Genomic DNA, 21,202 nt, shown 5'->3' with positions numbered 1-21,202 from the left:
TTGTATATGATAAATAACGTGCAATGACAATTTGGATCTGACAGCATTTAATAAATAACTAGCTGACCCAGGCACAGAGCAGCTGTGCCCCTAGTTCTCCCTTCCTCCCCTTCCATTTCAAGGCTCAGACAGTTCTCCTCCCAGCCATTCAGCCAGTCTCCATCGTTGCCCTTTCTGCCAGTAGCTCACATCCTCCTTGCGAGGAGGCCGGCAGCCATGTTTTTGCGGCCTGTTCACTGATTGCAGTGGCACCCGCGCTGACTCCTCCTCCTCAATCTCCCTCCCCCCACCAGCTCTTGTCCTGCTCGCGAGGAGCCTGGCAGCCTGTTTTTGTTGGCTGCTCGTCTGCTCAGCTGCTCGCAGTGGCGCTGCTGCCTTCTCAACCCCCCACCTCCTTCCCCCCAACCAGCTGTTGTCCTCCACGCGAGGTCAGTGGCCTACTTGGCCGTCCTCGGTGGCTCACAATGCCGCTGCCACCGCTACCTCCCCCTCCCCCTCAGTCTCCCTCCCCCGTCCTTGCCAGCTCTTGCAACTCCATGCAGCTGCTCACAACTCTTGAGAGAGCTGCCACACATGGGATTAGCCACAGGTACACCATAGAGAATTATAAATATAGATGGTCAATGGTAATTTGTATTTGACATGGAGATATGTGACTGTGGCTGCCATACATCCCATTTAATGCACATTTTATGTGCAGATTAGCTCTCAGTTCATGCAGGGCAATAGCGAAGCCAAACTTGGATTGACATGAATTTAGTATGTGATCTAGAACATGGATACACAACTTTGGCCCTACAGCTGTTGCTGGACTACAACTCCCATCATCCTCAGGCACATTGTCCAATAGTCAGAGATGATGATAGTTGTAGTGCAACAACAGCAAGAGGCCCGAAGCCATGCAGTGCTGATCTAGAACATGCTATAGTATACAGAACCTTCAGGTCACCTTAAGTGATGCAGTGGGGAAATGCTTGACTAATAAGCAGAAGGTTGCCAGTTTGAATCCGCACTGGTATGTTTCCCAGACTATGTTTCTCAGACTATAGGAAACACCTATATCGGGCAGCAGTGATATAGGAAGATGCTGAAAGGCACCATCTCATTCTGCATGGGAGGAGGCAATGGTAAACCCCTCCTGTATTCTACCAAAAGAAAAACACAGGGCTCTGTGGGCGCCAGGAGTCAAAATCAACTTGACAGCACACTTTACCTTTTACAGAACCTTCAGTAAAACACAGGTGGTCCTTAGAAGATGTTCAGGGATTCCTTGGCAGAGAAGTCAAAGCTGAAAGAATTCTCTTTAGCAGAATATTCAAAAACCATTGTTCTAACAGAATGAATGGAAGCATTATGCATTCCATTTATTCCTTTGGAGAAAAGTGAAGCAAAGAAAGTGGGGGATGAAGAGATGAAAAAAACAAACCCTTAAATAAGGATCTTTGGTTCTTCTTTATCTTTCCTTAGCAAGTATTGTCCTCCATGCCAAAGTACACCCAGCCTCCGAATCACCCATTTATTCTGAATAATATTCTGTGCACATTTAAATGGATGGTTCCCCTGTAGACCTTTACCGATTTCTGTACTCTAAGCAAATTTCTTCACCTTTTTGAGCTCATGCTCTCTTCTATATAAAATTGCTTGGGAAAAAGAAACCTTGAACCTAATCAGCCTTAATACTGATCCTTGTCACAGTCTACTAGCCACTTTCTTTCATCCTCATCCATTTGCTCTCTGAAGTTCCTTCAGTCGTTTGAAGTAGTTCTTTTGTCACATAATGGTCCCCTTTCAAGTTTAGTTAACTCAAAAGGCAAAATTCTACCTTGATGTTTTCAAAGTACATCAAATCCTGCAAGTGCATTTCCCCCCAACTAACTTCTTTTTTTTTGTAAAAATATAAATTGATGAAAGAATAAATATAAACAAAGATAAAGCAAATGTCTTTAAAATGCATTGTTTCTGCCAGTGGCAATAATAATTAATCACTGGGTGACATCCTAAGTTTACTGGAGGAACTACTGGAATTTAGTAGACATTTTGAGTAACTCCAGAGTAGTACTATTGAGTTATTTAGTCAGAGTGTCAGCAGCCATTATTTAGCAGCATATAAAAACATCTCAAAGAAGCCATTAGTACTAAAAATACAACAAAAGTTTCTTTACATCACATAACTAATAAATAGATAGTGTTTGTCTTCCAAAAGTTTATATCCGTCTTAGCTGCAGTGGATGCAATTGCAGTTAACTTTTTGGTGACGTGTCAAAACTGTATATCAAGATTTCTTTTTGCTCCAATCAGTAGTGAAGTGATCCACTTTCTTCAGATCTGTTCATACAAAATCCGTAGTCAAGAAAATAAAGGGGAAGGACTTCTATTGTTTCTGAGCCACACAGGTCAGCTTGTGATTTATAAAGGTAAAGGCAGAGTGTGCCATCGAGTCAGTGTTGACTCCTGGCAACTACAGGGCCCCGTGGTTATTGCTGGTAGAATACAGGAGCGGTTTACCATTGCCATCTCCCACGCAGTATGAGATGATGCCTTTCAGCATCTTCCTATATTGCTGCTGCCCGATATAGGTGTCTGGGAAACATACCAGCGGGGATTCGAACTGGCAACCTCTGGCTTGCTATTGAAGTCATTTCCCTGCTGCGTGATTAGGTGGCTTGTGTGATTTATACTGGGTTTTATTTAAACAACCTGCTGGCACATGCTGCCATTTTCACTGAAATTTCAGGGCAGGGAAAACCCCTCTTCTAGCATCCGCAGCTCAGCTCACCAAGGTATTCCTCAAAAGCATGACTTTATAGATACATGTGGAAGCTAAAGGTGATCAAAATGGACTGTTGTATAATGGTGTTGCATATGGTGCTTCCTCTCTTCTGTCAAATTAGTACTCAAAACATATCTTTCCCGAGAAACCTTTGGCTTAGGTGCTTAATTCTCATCATCTATATATACTTAAATGTCTCTAAATGTATTTGCTCACAATTATGCCTTTATTAATTATTTATTTTTACATTTATATTCCGCGCTTCCTCCAAGGAGCCTAGAATGTTATGTTTATATGGTTATGTTTATTCTCACAACAACCCCCTGTGAGGTAGGTTAGGCTGAGAGACACATGATTGGCCCAGAATCACCCAGTGAGCTTTCATGGCTGAATGGGGATTTGAACTCGGGTCTTCCTGGTCCTAGTCCAACACTCTAACCACTGCATCCTGCTGCTCTTGCCTCTCGTGCTGCTCTCTTGCCTCTCTTTCCACACCCTTCATTGTAATATGTAAATAAGCAAGACCACCTTACTGCTACAGGCCTTTTGGGAGTAAGTCAGCTGAAACAAAGGGACCTGCCTTTTGAATAAACATGGACAGGATTAGCCTGGATGTCTTTCTTCTCTAGCTTTAATTGGACTGCTTAATGTTACCATTTTGGCTGTGTACCAATATTTTAACAACCAGTCGGTACAATATATAGCCCCTATCTAGAAGCTACTTGTTGTTAACATATTTCTAATCAGAACTCTATCCTGTGTCCTTACCAATAATACTTTGCATCACTTTTGTTGGTGATTATACTTTACAGTATCTGCTGAAATCTTCAGTTTGGAGTGAGGAAAGTTGCATATCCTCATTATCAGTCAGTCAGTGATTTGTCTGAATGGAAACTCATAAACTAATAGTATTAGGAATATCGCTACACATATCACGTATATGTCAAAATGAAATCCATTTATGAAAAGTAACTGCCAGCTATGATAACCCAGGAGAAATGTTGCATTTGTCATCATTTTACTCTATGGTGGCCAGACTTCTTCTGGGCCCACACTGACCCCTAGTGTTAAATAAAATAATCAAAATGAAGAAATGGAATATTATTGTGTATATCAATATCCAGGGGTAAAATAGGACCTTTATATTAGCAATTTAAAGCAGAGGTCTCAAACTCTTTACTCTACTGTAGCATTGTGTATATATCAATTTAAAGGGGGTGGTGCTGGAAACGTCAGCAATATTGTGTCTATACTGAAAGTGAAATGAGGAAGAAAATAGTTTGAGGGTTGCAGCCTCCTTCCTGCAGCCTCTATAGTTAAAATGGCCCAACAACATTGTTTTTTAATTAATTTCAACAATGATTGAATAAGCCACCTAACGGCGCAGTGAGGAAGTAACTTGCCTAGCAAGCAAGTGGTTGCTGGTTCAAATCCCTGCTGGGATATTTTCCCAGACTATGGGAAACACCTATATCGGGCAGCAGCGATATAGGAAGATGCTGAAAGGCATCATCTCAAACTGCATGGGAGATGGCAATGGTAAACCCCTCCTGTATTGGAAATGGAAAACCTCCTTCTGTGGTTTTCCAAAGAAAACCGCAGGGCTCTGTGGTCACCAGGAGTCAACACCGACTTGATGGCACAACAACTTTACGACTGCATATTTTTCATAGCAAGCAGTCAAGGCAGAGTTGTAAATAATTATTATGAAGAAAATAGGTGGTAGGCATTTGATTAGGGATATAGAGCAGAGCCACCTCCACCACCCCACAAAATTTGACTCATCTTAGCAGGGGCGTAGAGGCTGGAGTGGGCCCAGAGACAAGATTTTAAAATCCCCCCCCCCTCACTGAAGCTCAACTCATGAAGTAAAGAAATCTTAAATGAGGCTGAATAGTGGTAACAAAACACACACACATCATCATCATCATCATCATCATCATCCTAATCCTACATTATTTTTAAAAAGGTTTTGTAAATTGTGGACGATGCAGGTCATTTAATGGTACTAGAGAAAGACATGCTGTTCTGGTAGCTCCAGGTCTTAACACTCACATCAATTTCGGAGGATGAATACAACTGAAGGAAGCCTGGGCGGGTGCACGGCTGGGGGAGTCAGTCATGTGACTCGCCTCTGCCCCCCCCAAGGCAGTGGGCCCCCAGACAACTGTCTCCCCTTGCCCTATTATAGTTACGCACCTGCATCTTAGCAACATTTATTTATCTCCCCTTGGAATTGCTAAATGGGTTATTCGCCTTAAATTTTGCTTTTTGCATATTTGGTAACAACTTAGGGTCCTGAAGAGCCCCCTTGGGAAATTGTTTAATTTTGTAAAATAAATAAATAAAATAAATCCAAATATTGTGGCAATGAACATAGAACATGCCAGATTGAGTTAAGACCATTGGTCCAGCTTGCTCTATTCTGGCTAGCTCAGATGTCTACTCTGGCAACAGCTCTCCAGATTTTCAGACAGCCTTACTTGGAGATGCCAGGGATTGATCCTGGAACCCCCTGCATGCAAAGCAGGTGCTCTACCACTGAGCTATGGTCCTCCCCATGGTAACTTGTCACCTGGGCAATGACGCTTTGCGAGTGACTCAAATGAAGGTTATATATTGGGCGGGGGAGGGATGTGTGTTCTGTCTTTGGTCTCTTTAGCCATAATCAAAAATGGCAAAGCATCTAAGGAGAAATGGGAAAAGAAGAACAGCTACCCCAGATTTCTGTTATGGTGACAGCATTTCTCTGAGCTGGCTGGGATGGTTTGTTTTCATGTTCTGAATAAAATTAAAATTAATCAAGTAAACTGAGTCAATGCAGATTTCAAGTGCACATATTTATCTTCTTGGCAATCAAAAAGATCTCCCCTCCTTCCCTTCCAGGGAACACCTTTTATACTGTGCACTGACAGTGTGCAGTCCTCTATACTAGGACATTTATTATTGTTTAATTAAACAGAGAGTGGAGTCAAGTGGTTCAGGAAGAAATCAACTGAGTGGAAGCTCCATCAGTCTTTGCATAATTAATGGCATTCCCTGTGGATGACACAATTCATTGAAGTGCAGAGCAGAACTATATTACTTTCTTCTTGCATGTATTCATTTTGCGTGTTTGCAAAATAAATATTCTTCTTGAAGCCTTGGTATCCACCACAGCCTCCAGCTGTTGTAATGGTGAAGCTATAAACCCTGGCTTTTGAATGGATGTTGACACATTCAGGAGCAGCTGTGGAACAAGTGATTGAGAGCAGAACAAGAAGCATAATGGCATAGCAAATGGCTGACTCCAAAAATGACAGCTCCATGCCTCATTTTCCCCCTCCCCATAATGTCTAGATATGCTCAAAATGTGATGTGACATCATTTCCCTGCCTCCCTCACAGTGGCAGCTGATGAAGTTCAGCAGGAGCAGCATGGTAACTACTTGCAGCATGGTAGCATGACATCCATATTGGGTCACTGTAATGTTCTTGAGGTGCAGCTGCCCTCTATGTGGGAGCTTCCACTGGTCCCACATAGGGACCAGAATGTTGCTGCAAGGATTGCTCATGGGTGCTTCATGGAAATCACACCCTTCCCACAGCAGCTTCATTGGCTTCCAATTTGCTGCCAGGCTAGACTCATAGTGCTGGTTTTGACCTTTAAACACTACATGACTTGGGCCTGAGGTATCTGTCAGACTTCATTCACCCATATGAATTGGAGAGGGCCCTCTGTTCTACATCTCAGGCCCTGCTCACAGCCCCATCACTGACTGAAATTCATTTGATGGGGACTAGACAGAGCCTTTTTGGTTGTGACCCCTTGGCTTTGGAATGCCCTCCCAGACAAGAGATGAGAGGGATCTCCATGCTCCCTCACTCAGGGTTTACAGCACATAAAGACACCTCTTTTTAGAGAGGCTTTTTAGTTTTTATTCTCTGTGTGGGTTTCTGAATCTGTATACCTGGTTTTAACTGGATCTAGTTTGAACTGAATTGTATTAACTTTATATCATTTTATCTGTTTTATTGTCTTCATGAGCTGCCCTGAGCAGTATTGCACTAGAGGAGCGGAATCAGGGATGTAGCTATAATTGAGCAGGTAGGTTCTAAGAACCCAGGCCCCCCAGCTCCTGCCCCCACCCCTAGCTCCACCCCTTCCTATTTTCTTCATTATCTCCCTCACTCCAAGGGGCCACCAGGGAGAGAGGTGAACACAGGCCACCTCTCCCCTAGTTATGCCAAAGCAAAGCTATTGCTTTGAGCAGTTGCCTAACGTAACCGCCCAGAGACAGAAGTTTGGGGTGGTCTACAAATTAAATTAAAATAGCATCTACTTCCAGTCTAGTGTTGGACTGGCCCTGGTGCTTGGTATCGTGGCTCAAGTTCATTGGGAGGGAAATCAGATAGAACGCATTGGTCTTCTCCAACAATTTCCAAAGTAGTTTCCAGTCAGCAGAATATGGGAAAGGGGGCCGAGCAAGGCCCCTTTAGGACAAATTAATTGCATCCTCTGATCCAGTACAGACTATTGCCTCATCTTCGCCTTTAAAGCCTAGGTATGTGTTTGTTTTTCTTCATACATTCATATTTTCTCCAGAAGCTTGATGGAGCTGAAAAGCTCAAATGAAAAGGAGTTGATTAGCCACTGAACGGGTATTTGCTCCTGAGTTGAATTCTATAAACTTTGAGTAAGTAAGAAACATTGGCATTATAACTAAGTTATTTAGAAATGAGATACTGGATGTTGATGGAAAAGAGGAACATAACCTAGCAATGAAGCTTGAAACCAGCCTATATCTGTATTTGTGCAGCGTAATCACAGAATTCCATGGGTTGCACCCAGTGCCATGAGGTTCATTATATACATAAAACACTAGGAAATTTACAAGATTCTGCTTGGGTAAACATCCAGGAAATATCAAGGGAAGTTAAACAAAAAGTGTCCAGTGAAGTTGCCTACATGTTCTTAAATTGTCAGCGTGTGGTGTAGCCAGCGTGGTGTAGTGGTTAGAGTGCTGGACTAGGACCGGGGAGACTCGAGTTCAAATCCCCATTCAGCCATGAGACTTGCTGGGTAGGGGCCAGTCACTTCTCTCTCAGCCTAACCTGCTTCACAGGGTTGTTGTGAGGAGAAACTCAAGTATGTAGTACACCGCTCTGGGCTCCTTGGAGGAAGAGCAGGATATAAATGTAATAATAATAATAGTAATCAAGTTTTACCTAATGCTAAAAAACTGAGGTGAATTTAGGGGTTTCTGCTAAGAAGAAACTTCGGAGGTATTTTAAGGGAGGTAAAAAGAGTTTCTGTAAGCTGAGCAGAAGTCTCTTTCTACATACCCACAAAATACTTTTTAAATGACAAAATCCTAAAAAATTTTTTACAGTGTGCTATGAAATATATAAAGATTAAATAACCTTGGCTTGCCCATTCAGTTCTGTCTTTTATGCCCGCTCATAGGAAACAGCTATAGCTCTGAAGATGAGTACAATCCTCCATCTGATACTTTCAGGATCTGAAAAATGAAAGAGCAGTTTCCCTTTCCAAAGGGAGTCCTTAAATCAGTTGCCCTTCTATTCCATCTGAATCAGGTTTGATTGTCCTTTTTGACTTTGATGCTCTCTTTTTTGATTGGGAGAAGAAAGAGCTTCTTCAGGCATCTTCAGGGCAAGACATTCTGCCTACTTGAAATTTTGTTAAGAGACATTTTGGACATCTGGTGTTTGCTTTATGGAACTCATGTAGTATTCTGTAATTAGAGATAATAATTAGAGACCTACATGATGAACAAAATAAAAACAAAAACCACCACCACCACCATCATCATATTGTAGTGTTTCTCGATTATGCCTCTTTATATATTTTTTAAAAAGCATTTTAATGCACCCTGTGAAAAAATAAATTCTACCATTAAAAAACTACCACATCAGGTAGAAAGTGCCCCCTGAGTACTGAAATTGTACAATCCATGAAAACACTCCTGGACTCTAGCATCTTATGTTTGCTGATTGTATATGTCTAGCCATATTCTATTGAGACTTATACAGTTAGGGAACAGACTCCAAGTACATAGAATATGGCCATTCAAAAATTTCTTTTGTGAAAGTACTTCACAAAAAGTTATCAGACACATATATTAAGTAATATAGAAAATATCTGTTATAGAACAAGCAACTTGAGTGTGCTTCTGTTTTTCATTTTTTTAACATGCTTCGAACTGAAATGTGTTAATGAAAAAGGCAATCTACTTCCTTCCCCACAAAAGAAATTCCACAGAGTGAATCAGCAATAAGTGGAAATAATTTGTTGTTAGCTTTAGAGAAATAATCTGTAATAAAAAAGTGCATTCCCTGAGGAAAACAAACATATTGTTTTTTCTATGAGGTACAACATTTAATTAAGTAATCTTTTAATGTAGCTTATAAACAGGAGCATTTGAAACACTGAAGACCTCTTCTGTTATTTAATGGTAATCAAAATGAAGAGCATTTCTTTTCTTCCTCTTTAAAACTGTACCAGCTAATATAACAACTTTCGAGTGATGTAGATATGGGATGCAGAATTCATCATGTGCCTGAAAATGATTCTGTGCAAAAAGCTAAGCAAAAGTAAAAGACATGGCTTCGTGTGTCTTCTGATATTGTGTATGTGTGTGTGTGCTCTGTCCCCATTGGCAGCTGACCTTTTCTAACAAGATAATGTGACCCCTACATTTTTGTTTACTTGCTGGAACAATATCTTGATGCTTTTAAACTAGATATTGATAATAGCTATGTGAGATATAGCCAGGACATAGATGATGGTTCCTTTCAGTGAAATCATGAAATTTGTGTGCATTTTTGCATTTGTACATCAACCCCTCCTGTTTTGCATTTGTACATAAACCAAAGAAAACCACAGGGCTCTGTGGGTGCCAGGAGTTGAAATCAACTCGATGGCACACTTTACCTTTACACACATCACAAGAGACTGATTGTGTACACTTGGGGCTCTGAGTGTTTTTGAAGCCTTGTTGCTGGGGAATCTTCAGTAGATCTTTCCATCCAGGTCTGGGCCTGGACAATGTCACTAGAGCTCATTAGGACTGTGAAAACTTTGCAGCTGCATAACATTTGAATAATACATTATTCTATTCCTGTTTCTCTCAGTAGCTCCTGATGATCATTTTTTTTATCACCTAGATTAATGTAGTTGCTTTATGGAAATCATGTTGGTATATTTTCCAATATACCTGCTGGCAATTCTCTTTGACCAGACCCTCATATATATTTAATCAAACATGTTGGACTAATGAATAAAACATGGGAGTTAGGTTTTGGTTTTGTTATTCTTTTTGAATTATACATAGTTCAATTTGGACTTCCATTTACTAACTAAATAAACTGCCCTGTATTCTAGTTATGGAACATATTTGTGGTATCTCTTGCTGAACCAAACATAGTCCTAAATCATGACATACTACCACCACCACCACCACTAGAATCTACACACCACTTTCCATAGTGCTCAGATAACTTCTCAATGCTTATGAAGTGGCTATGCTTCTGAAGTGTATGTGAAAATACTGCATTCTTGTGGGTAAGGCCAATTTTATTTATTTATTGTTAAATTTATATACCACCTTTCATTAAAAACAATTGCATGGGTCTTCTGCATCCCACTGGCTTCCTGCTAGAAGAGGGAGGACTGAATAGTATGAAAGATCCATGCAGCAGGCCCCAATTATGTGGTTTCAATATTCTTTCTCACACAGCACAGCAGTTATGTGAGTTAGACCTCAAGGAAGGAGAGCTGGTCTTGTGGTAGCAAGCATGACTTGTCCCCTTAGCTAAGCAGGGCCCACCCTGGTTGCATATGAATGGGGGACTCGAAGTGTGAGCATTGTAAGATATTCCCCTCAGGGGATGGAGCCGCTCTGGGAAGAGCAGAAGGTTTCAAGTTCCCTCCCTGGCTTCTCCAAGATAGGGTTGAGAGCGATTCCTGCCTGCAACCTGGGAGAAGCCACTGCCAATCTGTGTAGACAATACAGAGTTAGATGGACCAAGGGTCTGACCCAGTATATGGCAGCTTCCTATGTTCCTATGAATTAGCACCTAGGCTGCTGAGTGAATGTATGAAGTGGGGCAATAGCCCAATTGGACATTATATGAAAGATGCTTGTATAAAAGATGTTATAGAAAGGACTCAGCCTCCCGATCATGAAAGTGCTTGCCATCATGAATACAGTGTTTGCCTCTTCAGATGAACGCTGGTGTAACTGTGAGAGGTGCTGGCAAGGGGGTGAATGAAAGGCCAAGTGGAACTTCTGGTCAGCCTTAGATGCTTGTACTCACATACAAGCATCTTTTTCCTATAGTGTCCTGTTAGGGCTATTGTCTCAGTAATATGTGCTGCTTGTAATTCAGTTAGTGAAGGAATTATGGCACGGAGCTCAGAAATAGAAATTCGAGGGTGCATGTTGGGATATCGGAAGTTCTGCTGCTTTTTCTTCTCTGGGAGGTCTGGGCTGAGGCTGCAGCTGCAGAGATGGATGTCTTTCTAATGGTCCGACATCACAAGTCGACCATCTTCACAGATGCCAAGGAGTCCAGTACGGTGAATGTGCTCAGAAGAATTGTTGAGAGGATTTTTAAGAGACCCCCAGAAGAACAGAGGCTATATAAGAAGGACCAGCTGTTGGATGACAGCAAAACTCTTGGAGACTGCAGCTCCACCAGTCAGACGGCATGACCCCAGGCCCCCGCTACAGTAGGCTTGGCCTTCAGAGCAAGTGAAGATGCCTTTTAGCCCCTACACATTTACACCTTCTCCAACCCCCCAAAGCTCCCAGATGTGATGAAGCCCCAGGACTCCAGCAGCAGCGCCAACGAACAGGCAGTGCAGTGAGAGCGGGAGGGCAGTGGAGTGAGCTGCACAACCCGTGGCACCCCTCCCTCCACCCTGCCCCTCCCTCCATCCTCCAGTGTGTAGAGAGACATGGCACTGTCCCTTCCCTCCAGTCCAGGTCCCCCTTTTACTCTGCCCCTCTCTCTAAGCAAGACCACACTCCCTTTCAGGCCCCTCCCCACGCACTCATCAGACAGAGCTGTGTTTTTGCTTTGGTTTTGAAAACAATAATAGTTCTGCTGTTTTTTTTTCAAAAGAAAAGAAATAGACATTAAACAGAATAAGGAAGAACTTTTATTGGTTTTGATAAGATGGGGAACCTTCAGACATTCCTTCATTTGATTCTCCCTCCATTCATCTATCAAAGAATCTTTGTGAAAAGGTGGATCTTTTGTAGAAACTAACACTGAGTTTCTCTAATTATGCTCTAGTGAGCTCTCAAGCCAAAAATAAAAATAAAAATAAATCAGCTATTCCCAAGGTCAATAAAGAAAAGAGTTTAAGAAATTGCCTCTGAGAAACTGAGAATTCATTCACTGGCTCTTCAGATTGTGAATTAACATTACATATGGAGGAGCACACAGCCCTTGGGAGATGAATATTTTTCTTTAAGCATCATGGTAACTCATAATACTAACTAAGGTGTTTGATAGAGCTGAAATATCAGTAGGAAAGTTAATATTCACGTTGTAAGTGAGTATAGGAGATCTGCCAGTAAATAAGGTAATTCTGGAAAATGTTCACATTTTCCAAGTTCTTTTGATTATTATGTAAATGCACGCTCCTTTTAAAAACTTTATTTAGGGTACATAATTGCTTTGTTATCAGATAGCTGTTTTAGACACTGACTAAGTACTCTAATTCCTTATCTAAGGGAGAAGTTTCTCATGTAATTTGTTTCTTTAGAAAAAGTTATGAAATGTGATGAATTAATAAGATATTTGGTGTGTACAGCACAGCTTCTTTGAGAATAAAGAAAGGGGGGGTTAATTTATGGGAGAATTGAAATAAGATTGATTATTTTTGCTGCCTTTTATGATAAATGGAGCAGTAGATTGTTCTGAATTTTCAGCATGCAAGTGATTAAGCAATCAGGGATCAAATAAATGAAATGGAGCAATACTGAAGCTGCATATTGGTTACTTATATGTAGAGCAAGTTGAGTTCAGCTAGTTTTTATGTAGGCATAGTTTTGCTTTTAATGAAAACTTGCTTCAAAGGAATTGAAGCAAAATGCGTGTGTGTGTGTGTGTGTGTGTGTGTGTGTGTGTGTGTGTGTGTGTGTATCCTTCTTGGCCACCATAAAATATCACTATTTCAAGTTCGGTATCAAAATATGTTGACCTTATCAGGAAATGGCAAATCCTCCCTAAATGCCTGCCTGGAGGCGGTAATGGGCTGGATGAGGGATAACAAATGGAAGTTGAATCCAAATAGGATGGAGGTACTGACTATGGGGGGGTTGAGACCCGAGATATTAGAGATGTGCAAAAAATTTCGGGCACAGAATGATCTGTGCCTGAAATGAACAACTTCGGGTGATTCGGGGCCGAACCGAATCACCCCTGATGTCCCCCAATATTTTTCGGGCACGAGCCGAATCACCCGAATTTCGGGCATGAAAAATTCGGGTGATTCGGTTCACGGTTGATTTTTGGCGATTTTTTAAAGTTTTAGTGACTTTGGGGCAGTTTGGGGGCATAGCATGGGATCTGGGCAAAAGGAGTGGGGTGGGGTGGTAGTGCCTAATGGGTGCAGGCTACCACCCCAATTTCAGGGGGATTGGGCAAAGGGCTGATTTTTGGTAAATTTCTGAAAATTTCATGTCTTTGGGGCAGATTGGGGCATATTGGGGCAGAAAGTGGGGCCTGGTGCAGAATAGTGGGGTGGGGTGGTAGTCCCTAATGGGGGGAGGCTACCACCCCAATTTCAGGGGGTTTGGACAAAGGGCTGATTTTTTGAGAATTTTTGAAGTTTTAGTGACTTTGGGGCAGTTTGGGGGCAGAAAGTGGATCTGCCCCAAAATAGTGGGGTGGGGTGGTAGTGCCTAATGGGTGGAGGCTACCACCCCAATTTCAGGGGGATTGGGCAGAGGGCTGATTTTTTGAGAATTTTTGAAGTTTGGGTGTCTTTGGGGCAGATTGGGGGCAGAAAGTGGATCTGCCCCAAAGGAGTGGGGTGGGCTGGTAGATAGTGCCTAATGGGTGGAGGCTACCACCCATCCCCAATTTCAGAGTGATTGGGCAGAGGGGTGAATTATGGTGAATTTATTTGTATGAGGTTTGTCTTCATAAGGTGAAGTGTGCTAAATTGATTACTTCCTCATATTATACATAGTAAAGGAAAGTGTGAAAAAGTGAAAGTGGGGTCATGAGAGTTGTTTAATTGAAAAAAATCTCATTTGCTATGATAGAATGAGAATTCACACCTCAGAAGTTCTGAGGTGTGAATTCTCATTCTATCATAGCAAATGAGATTTTTTTCAATTAAACAACTCTCATGACCCCACTTTCACTTTTTCACACTTTCCTTTACTATGAATAATATGAGGAAGTAATCAATTTAGCACACTTCACCTTATGAAGACAAACCTCATACAAATAAATTCACCATAATTCACCCCTCTGCCCAATCACTCTGAAATTGGGGATGGGTGGTAGCCTCCAGCCATTAGGCACTATCTACCAGCCCACCCCACTCCTTTGGGGCAGATCCACTTTCTGCCCCCAATCTGCCCCAAAGACACCCAAACTTCAAAAATTCTCAAAAAATCAGCCCTTTGCCCAATACCCCTGAAATTGGGGTGGTAGCCTCCACCCATTAGGCACTACCACCCCACCCCACTCTTTTGGGGCAGATCCACTTTCTGCCCCCAAACTGCCCCAAAGTCACTAAAACTTCAAAAATTCTCAAAAAATCAGCCCTTTGTCCAAACCCCCTGAAATTGGGGTGGTAGCCTCCCCCCATTAGGGACTACCACCCCACCCCACTATTATGCCCCAGGCCCCACTTTCTGCCCCAATATGCCCCAATCTGCCCCAAAGACATGAAATTTTCAGAAATTTACCAAAAATCAGCCCTTTGCCCAATCCCCCTGAAATTGGGGTGGTAGCCTGCACCCATTAGGCACTACCACCCCACCCCACTCCTTTTGCCCAGATCCCATGCTATGCCCCCAAACTGCCCCAAAGTCACTAAAACTTTAAAAATTCACCAAAAATCAGGATTTTGCCCAATCCCCCTGAAATTGGGGTGGTAGACTCTACCCATTGGGCACTACCACCCCACCCCAAAATTTTGCCCCTGGGCCCCTTTTTACCCCCCCGAATTGATTCGGATTCGGATTCGGATTAAATCCGAATCTGAACCGCATCAAGGGTGATTCGGGTGACCCAGATTCCGGCACAAAACAGAACAGGGGTGATTCGGTTCGGGTCCGAGCCGAATCACCCAAAATCCCGAATTGCACACCCCTATGAGATATGGTTTAGATCTGCCTGTTCTTATGGGCTAAGCAAAGACTGTTTGTCATGGTAAGGCTATTTCAAATATTCATGGTACATCTGTGTGTTCCAGGATAACAAGCGGAGGACAGACTTGAACCAGTTTTTACAGCTTAGCTAGAGTTAAGAACCTGCTCCCCTGTTGGGGTCAGTAAAGAGCTTTACAAACTTTTTCCTAACAAGCCCCTCTTTGTTGCAATTGGCTCTTGTCCTTTCTTGTCGCTATTTCAATTCCCTATGACTGTTTATGGATATGACTCTTGTTGATCCTTCCAAATCTTACTTCTTACTCCTTTTATTTTGTAACAAATCAGCTTCTTTGCAGATTTACTCTAATCAGGGTGGTGTTCCATGGGTGGGGATTCCTGTGATTTCCCCCATTGTCATGGATGGACCACCATCTGGTTAAGGTTGGATTCACAATCATGTCCCACCTCTGCAGGGGTTATGGGTCTATTAGGATGGTTTGCTGAAGAAGGTTATTGGATCCAATAGGCTTCCAAGAAGCCTTGGAAGGATTTAGTGATTTACTGGTGCAGAGTGTTATCAGGAGGCTGATTACACCCACATCTATTTATTCATGTCAGCATCATCGGGAGAAGTCATAACCTCCCTAAATGCCTGCCTGGAGACAGTGATCGGCTGGATGAGGGATAACAAACCGAGGCTGAATCCAGATAAGACGAAGGTACTTATTGTGCACAGTTGGGACTTGGGAGATGATTTTGATCTGCTGGATCTGGATGGGGTCACACTTCCCCAGAAGGAACAGGTATGTAGTCTGGGGGTGCTACTGGATCCAAACCTCTCCCTGGTATTCCTGGTTGAGGCTATAGCCAGAGGTGTTTTCTAGCAGGTTCGGCTGATATGCCAGCTGCATCTGTCTCTTGAGATAAGAAACCTCAGACCAGTGGTACATGTGCTGGTAACTTCCAGACTTGACTACTGCAATGGGCTCTGTGTGGGGCTGCCTTTGTACATAGTCCAGAAACTGCAGTTGGTATGGAATGTGGCAGCCAGGTTGGTCTCTGGGTCGTCTTGAGGAGACGATATTGCTCCTATACTCTGGCTGCTATACACTGGCTTACAATAAGTTTCGGGGCAAAATACAAAGTGCTGGTTATAACCTATAAAGCCCTAAACAGCTTAGGCTCTGGGTATTTAAGAGCATGAGGCTATTCTCACAGTCATACAAAATCAGGCTAAGGGAGCCTAGCCCAATTTTGTATGACGGTGAGAACCACTGGGCTCGCAGCTGAGCCAGTCTCACCAAAGCAGGTAACCAAATAATGGAGAGCCAGCGTGGTGTCGTGGTTGGAGTGCTGGACTAAGACCGGGGAGACCCAAGTTCAAATCCCCATTCAGCCATGAGACTTGCTGGGTGACTCTGGGCCAGTCACTTCTCTCTCAGCCTAACCTACTTCACAGGGTTGTTGTGAGGAGAAATTTAAGTATGTAGTACACCGCTTTGGGCTCCTTGGAGGAAGAGCCGGATATAAATGTATGTAAATAAATAAATAAATAAATAAATAAACAAACAAACAAAAACATAAATAGAAACCCGCTGGAATGCCTCTCCCCTTAGCCGAGGTTAGCGGAGCGAGCACTCTGCTAACCGAGGCTTTTCGATTGTGTGTTGCCATGGCACAGCTCGGTGCTGTGGCAACTCACAAGTAGACTTGTGACCAGGAGGCTTAAAAGTGTCTCTCCAGCATGCCCTGCACACTCACGCAGGGCACGCTGGAGCTTCTGGGGGCCACACGGCCCCTGATCCCCCCAGCCCCCTGCGGCTCCGTAACAGAGCCGGCGGTCGTGTGGGCGGCCGATCCGACCACCCAGGGCTGCCTCCCTGCTCGTCTGCGGGGACAGCGGGCTGAGCCCAATCTCCCCGCTAACCCTCTCGATGCGGGTCTCACTGATCATGAGACCTGCCTCAGTGTGTTCTTCGCCATGAGTCCCACTGCCCATTAAGATCATCTGGAGAGGTTCATCTGCAATTGCCACCAGCTCATATGATGGCTACGCAGGGACGGGCCTTCTCTGTTGCTGTCCCAAGACTCTGGAATGTGCTCCCTGCTGAGATAAGAGCCTTCTCTTCTCTGACGACTTTTTGAAAGTCTCTGCAGACTTACTTTTTCACCCAAACCTTTTAATTTGACTGTGCTTTAAAATTGTTTTAAGGTTTTCATTTTTAGTCTGTTTTATGTTGTTGTAAATTGCCCAGAGACAGAAGTTTGGGGCAGTCAACAAATTTGAAAAATAAAATAAAATAAAATGAATAGCCTTCAAACTAAAGGCAGATTTTAGATCCGCACATGCCAATTCTGTTGACTTTGATGGGAACTGATTGTATGTATAAGGAATTCTCTAGTGCCAAGACGATGTCTCATAAGAACAATAATGCTTATATGCCCTGATAAAAACTATTGCCTCAGTAATAGTGTTACATGTAAAATGACTGGTTCTCAAACTTTTAAAGGTGGGTTATGCAATATGAGAAGCTTTAAGAATATTTTGAATAGGGTGTTTGCAGGATCCCTTTCAGTGGGCATGTTCTCACATTCTTTCCAATGTCAGGGAGAGTGGAATCTAGGGCTTCCATAGCCCTGCACACTCCCATTTTGTGATCATGAGAATTCAGAAAGGATAGTTGCTGATGGGTTGGCTGTGTGCCAATCCAAGCTTCTCCTCCCAACATCAGACCTAAGATTAGCTATGTTGGGAGGAGCTTGGTCTGGTGTGTTGCCAACCCAGTAGCAGCAATATTTTCAATCACAAAACAGGAACACACATGGCACAAGAAGCCCTAGATCCTGTTCTTCCCAACATTTAAAATAGTGTGAGAACCAACCAACCCAATGAAAGAGTTCCTGCAAACACCCTATGCAAAATATTCTTAAAGCATCCTATGTTATTTTCAATATTTTAAAATACAATCAATTAGTTGGGTTAATACAGTTTGGTAGTGCATAGCCAGGCAAACTTCAGATGCTACATATGCAGAAGTTTCACTTTAGATTCTGAACTTTTTCTCCAGAATATTTAGCCTAGATTACATTACCTTATACATTCATGATCTTGTCAAAGAGAACAAATGTCAGTAGAGCCCATGGACAAGAAACCATCCAATAAATTAAATATCTTGTCTCTGCTTCCTTTCTACTTCTAACAGCATAAACTCCAACAGGGGATTTGTCCTTGGCTTGGTAATACTTTGTTTTTTAAAATTCATATAAATAAATACAGTAAGCTATTTGATAATGTTTCTCCAACATTATCTAGAGTGTCAGAACAACAAAAGTAGGGCAGAAATGATTGTTTAATATTCTGGTGGTTAAATCATGTTGGTATCTCTAGTACATATAGCCAATTTACATAATATTTTAAAAGTGATTGTGGTAGGGTTTGTTCTCATGACTCTTTAAGTATGTGGCAGCCATGGTTTCCAGACTTCCAGATGCTCTGCCTCCATGTGCAATTCCTGGCTATTGCAACACCATGTGCTGAGTTCAGTCTGCATCAGATTCTGGCATAGAACTACAAGAGCAGATTCTTTGACAATGCCAAAGCCAATCTATCATGACTTCAGACATGTGCTGTAGGCATGACCAACTGCCTTGGATGCAGTTGACACTCAGCATTTCAGGACTGGCCCAACCATTGTGGCAAGCTAGGAAATTGCCTGGGTTGCCAGTATTCCAAGGTTTTCTGCTTCAACTACATAAAATGCTGTGGTTGAGTTAATTTTTCTGTTGATTACATAGGAACATAGCAAGCTGCCTTCTACCAAGTCAGACCATTGGTCCACCTTCCTCTGTATTGTCTACATAGAATGGCAGCAGCTTCTCCAAGGCTGCAGGCAGTAGGGATGTGCATGGAATCCAGACTGTATTCAAATTGACCTGGTCTGGTCCAGCTTCAGGCTCAGCTGAACTGGGTCTGGTTTGGCCATCGAACCGGGCCATACTAGTTTGCAGGCTGGCTTGGTGGGTATACTTGTAAAGGGGAATCCAGAAGGATTCTCCTTTACAAGTACAGAGCATTCCCTAGAGTAAAGCTGGGGGTGGGGGTGGGGGTGAGATGAAAGAAAAGGTACTTTTTCATAAAAGTCCTCCTTCAACGGCATATATTTTGTAATGCTTCAAGTTTCAGACATTAAAATTAAGGCCCAAAGCCATTTAGTGGACAGCAATGCATGGATATTGGGCAGTTAGCGGTGTGGAGGTGGGAGCGGTTACCCAAACCATTATAAAGGACAGACAGTGCGAAACAAGAATCCAACCCTCCTTTCAACAGTAACTCTCTAATCCTGCAGCCTGCATTGTATTCATGATCTGACTGCTTCTGCTTCTCAAGGAAGTGATAGGTATATTGTTTATGGCAGGAAGGGATAAAAGGATCCTGTGGTATACAGGACAGGTTCACACAACTGCCCCAAAGGAACTGGAGGTTCCTGGGGAGTACACATTCCCTGCATCATGTCATCAGAACCCACCAACCTCTGGTTCCCACACCAGTTCTTCCACTTGAGATTCTCCACCCAATTTCACATGTCAATTTGGGTGGAGAATCTCCGGTGGAAGTTGGGAACTGGTGCAGGAATCAGTTTTGAGAAGGAGAATTGTGTACTTCATACTTTCATTGGGGGTGTCATTTTCACATTTTGCCTAGGGTACACAAATGCCTCTCTTGCAGCACAGGATGGCTGGAAATTACTCCTGCTGCATGCTGTCCATGTTGTGAGAACAGTACTTGGATTTTTTTCCCCTGTTGTGGTAGCTGAGAAGGCACCCCTCTCTTGATGTGCCCTTCACACACAGCCTCTTCTAATATTTCTCTTTCCTCTTTTGAGGTAGGAAAATCTGCTCAGCTTGATAATGTCAACAAGTCACATATCAGATTGGTAGATACTCAATCAGACGAAGGAAGACAGACTTGCATAAATATACTAAATATACACAGAAGGACACAAATGGAAATATGCACCAGTAGTAGGGCAAAGTAAGATGGATTAGCATACTCTGAAAGCTTAAGCAGGAGAGCGAGGAACAGTATTCACAAAGAGCACATAAAAAGTGTTGACATTTAAATGTATAGTGTGAACAAAGCATGATGAATTAGACCGGCAAAAACGTGGAGAGGGATGGGCAACTTGTTAAAACGTGTATAACTGCACTGGAATAAGTCAAGTTTGGAAGGACTACCACTTGTTTGAAAAGTTTGATTGAAGGACAGAGCTACACATTGTCCTCACACCCACTACAGCAAGTAAGACACAGGACGCAGATACCATGGGTAAAAGGGCTACAACTTCATTAATAATCAAATTGGTGAACTGAGAATGGTAACAACTCCACCCCCCAACAGTGTGGGCTTCTGGTTCAGGCTTGAGAGTCCAGGCCAGGTTCAGACTTGAGAGTCCTTTCCCGAGCCTGGCATGGGCAACACAGATAGAAGCAGTGTAACTTGCTTCATCTCCATCATTGTCCACCCAGATGGTCAGGGCACTTCTAGGGCTTCAGACCCACCCCCAAGCCATCCCAGAAAGCTCTCCCCAGTCAGGGCAGACCTGCAGCTGTCTGGTGAGGGGGTGGGACAAAGACCCATCCCCCAGCACGAGGCTGCTGGATGAGGGATTACATTTAACATTGGTCTGCCAATGGCTGTAGATGGCAGCCATGTGTTATTTTCCCTCTCTCCATAATGGTTATTAGGGCACGCTTATCCATGTTGCAGCATAACAATCATACATCTCCCTGCCCTTGCAGCTCCACATCAGGATGCTTTTGGTGTCGAGTGAGGAAATGTTCAACATTATGGCACCATAATGTGGGGAAGTGTTCCTTAACAGGGAGTGGGTGTGGAGTTGCAATTTTCAGCAGTGCTGCCTCCTATATCAGCAATAATGTGTAAGTCCATCCTAATCAAAATGTAAGTGGAGCACTTTATTAGGGCAGTGAGCATATTGCTGGCAATGATATTCCTATTATAAGTTCTCCAATCTCAGCTGTAATTTAGGAAATCAGAACAGAGCAGCCAGGCAGAAAGCTGGAGTAAC

The 21,202-nt window shown here is 43.0% G+C and overlaps 1 protein-coding gene and 1 pseudogene across 1 annotated transcript in view; both read left to right on the top strand.

Annotated features, from left to right (window-relative positions):
* CNTNAP2 (contactin associated protein 2) overlaps positions 1–21,202 on the top strand; it is a 1,803,519-nt gene that overhangs the window by 98,560 nt on the left and 1,683,757 nt on the right. The gene's annotated exons all lie outside the window — the stretch shown is intronic.
* Positions 11,282–11,641, top strand: LOC128332023 (elongin-B-like; annotated as a pseudogene).

The sequence above is a fragment of the Hemicordylus capensis genome, chromosome 6 (assembly GCF_027244095.1).
Source record: "Hemicordylus capensis ecotype Gifberg chromosome 6, rHemCap1.1.pri, whole genome shotgun sequence".
Classification (NCBI taxonomy): domain Eukaryota; kingdom Metazoa; phylum Chordata; class Lepidosauria; order Squamata; family Cordylidae; genus Hemicordylus; species Hemicordylus capensis.
The sequence above is the reverse complement of the archived record's forward strand: the minus strand, read 5'-3'. Positions and strand labels throughout refer to the sequence as shown.